Consider the following 5,088-nt stretch of genomic DNA (forward strand, 5'->3'; position numbering starts at 1 on the left):
AAGAAAGAAGGCAGTGAGACAGAGGGAAAAGAAAAAGGGAAAGAAGAGCCAGACATCGCTCTGAGCCCGAGGGGCTGTCATTCTTCAAAAGTGAAGAGAACAAAGATGAGATTGGAGCGCAGTTAAAGAAGTTAGCACACCCCAACACATGACCATGCAATCACACACACACACACAAGATGTTCCAACAGTTTGTTCTCTGCATAAATTAAAGTAAAAGGAAAACTTAAAAATGTAACTACGCTTAATCCGTTCAGTAGCTGGTGCTCTACAGAAATGACCATGCCGCAGAAAGCATGTTTACAATGTGATTCTGATGTACTGCGTGATACATTGTTCACACCCACTTGTTTTTTTCCCCCCTTCTTGCAGACTCATGCACTTTCCCTGTGACACGCTGATGAACATTCCTCCAGACATTAAGGAAAATTAATCTGGAACAGATCTGTCAAGAGTTTGCGAGACCAACCGGCGGCCAGGCCTTGCCGTGCGTCTGACACTCATCGACGCAGCGTTAGCCGACAGATGCGGAAAGCTATGAATATTAACAGAAAAGTAAAATAATAAAGGTAAGGAAACTAAAAGTCATGGGATAAATTAAAAGAATAATGGTAAAACTGAGGCAGCATGTAAAAAGAGAGAAGCCTTGAAATGAAAAATTAGCATTTTGAAAAATTAAGACGTGAAAAAAAATGAACTGATAAAGAAGTCTTTGGGCCGTATGGGAATGTTGGGGTAAAGAGCAATGTTTTCCATCCTAATTTGAAGGAGTCAATGGTTTCTGTAAATCTCAGGCTCTTAGGAAGTTTGTTCCGGTGCGAAGGAGCTTAAAATCTGGTTGCTTTCTCCTCTTCTTTTGCTCTTGACCTGGGAGCCCTGATTGGCCAGAAATCTGGTGATTTAAGTTGTGCATATTTGACAAGCAAATCTGAAAAGGTTCAAAACCTTTCAAAAGTTTCTAGAGAAAATACTTAGATGGGGTCCAGTTGCCTTATTAGTAGTTTTACACAATAATATAACCCAACTCAAAATAAAAACCTCAATCTCTTGTTTTTTCTTGATTTAGTAACAGATTTAGATGTAGAAATAAACGTCGGAGTCCATAACGACATCTTGCACTGTCTGTGGTCCTCAGCCTCACTGAGACCAGCTGCGTTCTTTGCTTCCATTATTGGGACAAAAATATTTTGTTTTCTGCATTAAGCTGCCAGAAATTCTAGCTGCTCTTTGATGCTTTTGGCCATTCTGTTTTAGTAAATGTAATGGACTGTTGTCATGTCGTGGCACAGAAATACAGTCAATCGTCATCAGCATAGATTTTGTAAGCAATGTGTTAATACTACATGGTCTGAGCTAAGGCCATCGCGTAGATGTCAAAAGAAAACTTTCCCGAGAATGAAATCTCAAAGAACCCCACAAGCAGCCGTCGTTTGCTCAGAATGCCAAATGACGAAAAGTATTTCCAAACAAGATCTGGCCCAATTCAGCAAAGTACCAGACAACCTCACACACTTTGGATTATGGCAAACTGTGTCAAACGCAGCTCTCAAATCCAGAAATAAGATCGCAGTGGAAGCACTTGGCATGCAAATGACATCTTAATCATCATCCTCATCAATCAAGCAGCACATTTGTAGTCATGCACCACATGTCGCACAAAGGATGCTATCTGATGCTATCAGTCTGTATAAAAAGAGCTCGTGTTTCAATGCGAGAGGGTCACCTAGTTTATTTGCACACATGATGCAAAGCAGCAGCAATGATCAGACAGCAGATCGCCTTATGATATCCGACAGAGTCAGTGCTTCCTTTGGTGGGGAGGGGGGTTAGGGTGAGGGATCACACTGAAACTAAGGTAGACTAGACATGCTCAATCACTGTGAGGTTGACGGAGCGATCAATCAACTTTGACAGTCAGTTTGGCGGTTCAGAGCCTTCAGGTTGCAGCAGCGTCTTCGTCAGGAAAACAAATTGAAATGGCCTCAAAGCTGACCGAGCCTGATGTTTACAGCAGAGGAAAACGCTTTGCTTTTTGTGGATGAGAGACTAACTCGTCTTATTTCCCTTTGCACAACGGTTTTTATCTTGTTTATTTAAAAATCTGCGGCAAAAAGGAGTTTTCCGCTCATAAATAGGGCAAACAAATACAAAGTATCCATCATCATCATACCGTAGTTCTGATCAGCTCTTATTCTCTTTCCAAGCTTTTTCTGTTGTTCTTTCTACTCCTCTCCAAATCTCTGTTCTCAATTAAAGCTGTCCTCGAGAAACTCAATCTCCCCACTCATGCTGTCCCACAAACACACACCGACTCACAAACAGAAAGAGAGAAGGGAGAGGGACAAGAGGAACACTTCTCACTCATGCTCTGACATGTCCTCTGCCTGTCTTCTTCTTCTTCTTCTCCCGAAAACCACCAACAGACTAAAAGTTATCAGGAAACCCTGGGAGCAAACTTACCAGATGTTGGATGTGAACGCCTCAGAGAGTCGGTGGAGAAGGGAGTTTGAAACGTAGCGCCGCGGTCGAGTTTGTCAGTCAGAAGTCCGTCTCGCAGCGACAACAGAGCTCAGCCTGTTGCATTCCACCTCCCTCTCTGCTTTTCCCGTCTCTCTCGTCGTCGTCGTCTTCTCACCAGCGTACACCCTCTTTCTCTTTCCCTCTGTCTTTTTCCCTCCTCTTGAAATTGTTGTGCACTTTGATTCACAAACCCTGCCTTTGTCACGTGATGTAACACTTCAAATATACAGCACATATTTTTACCAGCCACAGAATGCCCGAAGGCAGGGAAAACAGGGTTCAGAGAGCTTAGGTTTCAACTTGCTGCCCCCTCAACCCCCACCCGCTTCGCTTTCTTTGTCTCAAAGTCACTCCTTACCTTCAGTCCATCTGAAACGCGCTGTCAGTCAGCGCTCGTGAGTGGGATTTTTAATGCACGGCAAACTGTTTGCTTTCAGCCTCCCCAGTTTGTCTTTTTCTGCTCATCACCTGGAGGATAGGCTGGCCTGTGCATGCATGTACAAGCAGACGCAGTCATGAAACAGCGATTAACTCCCTGACATACACAAACACATCTGGCAAGTGGTGCACACCTTTTGGGGGTATCAGTATCAGGCCATAGCTTTCTTTCCATTCCTGCGTGTCTTGACTTTTGGACTGTGACTGTCTAACCTGAGGGATAAACCAATCAAATGCTTCGCTGTGACCTGGAAATGCTTAGTGCTAACACACCGATCCAAACTTTTCCATAAAAAAAAACAACTCATACCTGCAAGAACTTTACAAAACGTCAAGGGACTTTCACTCAAAACCTATGGAGAAATATATATTCTTTGCATTTCACTGAAATGCAAATGACTTAATGTTACTTTCCATCGGGCCTGGCTTGAAAAGCACAAAGGGATTTTCTCCTTTCAGTTTCAACAGCTTCACAATTATTCAGAGGACTCTTTTTTCCTCCTAAAGGATTTTCCTAAGCAAATCAACCCTGTGCTTTTCTGGTGAGGAAACATTTAATGGAGCACCATTTGATCCGTGATGAGATCAAGCCGGGCCAGTCGGCCCTCGGAGGGTAAAGCTCTCTGCCTCTTCATGTCAGAGATAAATCTGTCTGCCGTCTATCTGACCAGCCTCAGCAACGAGGAAACACACTGCACAGCCGTCCAGCAAATGACTGTAGAGGTTCAGGCGGCCTACTGGAAGCAAGAGATGAGGTAATGCATTTACATTTTTCCTTACCTTTCGGTTTGACTGGTCAGATAAATTCAAAGGATGAGCCGGTATTGTATCTACATACAATAGGTAAATAAGAACCCATTTTAAATCTTATCTGTAGGCCGTTTGGGTTTGGCAGCCTGCAAGAATCAAGTTGTTTCCATTCAGTTTGTTGTCTGTACTGAAGAAATACCAAAGATAGTTTGGTTTGACAGGCATGAAATAGCATTTTGGCAGCAACAAGGTGATTCCCAAAAAGATATTAGCAAAAAACTTGGCATGCCAGCAAGATAAATAGTAACGACATTGGAATGTCATTCAGACTGGATGGATGCAGTCAAATGTTATCCAAGAGAGGGAAGGTTATCCCAACTGAAAAAGCCGAGCTAGTAGACAACAACCTTTCAGATGCTCTGGACAGCTACAGATACTTTAGTTTCCACTTAATAGCAAATATAAAAATGTTACAGGGAGGCCAGCCACAACTAATCATCTACAGAAAGTAGAAATGGTCTTGAATAGCAAAGCTTTGTGGAAAGACCCACATAGCTATGAGGTAATAACTCTGTAATAAGATGGACTTATTTAAGTACGTCTTGCCAATTATCAGATAACCCACTGTGAAATTAGCTTTGCCCAAAGAGTTCATCACAAAGATGAAGCCCAAAGTGTGAATTCTCAAGTGAATGTTATCGGCAACAGACACCCAGCGTCAGACAAGAGTAATGGTGGAAACTAGCTATCAGCTGCACACTATGAACATTAGATTAGGTAGCTAGTTTAGTCATCGCCGCAAAGATGAAGCGCTAAGGTCAAGTTTGAGACTTGAACTTGAGTCGGACCCAAGTTGGAAAAACAAAGACTTAGTTCACCGACTTAAACTGGTGCCACAAATAATAGTGACGTGACTTAGACTTGTGGTCTGAGACTCAAGTCTTATTAGCAATCATTAGCTTATGTAATCAGGACAAACTAAGTCAGTAGATAAGCGTCAGACGAAACTCTAACAGTTGCTGCATGTATTGTTTTACTCTGAAGGGATCCGCATGGTAATTATAGACCCTCCGCTGTAGGAACACTGTCCGTTCATACTGACAGCATACAACTGCATAAAAAGTTATGTGTGGAGAAAAACAAACCCTGCACATCACCCTGAATGCATCATCCTCAAACATGGTGGTGACAGTATCATGGTGTGGGGATGATTTGTATCAGTAGAGACAGAGATGCTGGTCAGAGTTGGTGGGAGCATGAATGAAGCAAAATTCAAGACAATCCTGAAAGAAAACCTGTTCAGGCTGAAAAAGACCTGAAGGTCTCCTTTCATCCGTACAATGTCCCTGAGCGTCCAATGGAGTCAGGGACAAAGTCAAA

General features: G+C 42.8%; 1 protein-coding gene across 2 annotated transcripts in view; it reads right to left on the bottom strand.

The window, feature by feature from the left end:
• The window catches only part of LOC103465339 (retinoic acid receptor gamma-A-like), a 50,482-nt gene extending 47,672 nt beyond the window's left edge, over positions 1 to 2,810 (bottom strand). For both annotated transcript variants that reach the window (XM_008410061.2, XM_008410065.2), the window contains exon 1: positions 2,461 to 2,810. The gene's annotated coding sequence lies outside the window, so the exon portion shown is untranslated. The remainder of the gene's footprint in view (positions 1 to 2,460) is intronic.
• Between the last annotated feature and the right edge of the window lie 2,278 nt (positions 2,811 to 5,088).

The sequence above is a fragment of the Poecilia reticulata genome, linkage group LG5 (genome assembly GCF_000633615.1).
Source record: "Poecilia reticulata strain Guanapo linkage group LG5, Guppy_female_1.0+MT, whole genome shotgun sequence".
In the NCBI taxonomy this organism is placed as follows: Eukaryota; Metazoa; Chordata; class Actinopteri; order Cyprinodontiformes; family Poeciliidae; genus Poecilia; species Poecilia reticulata.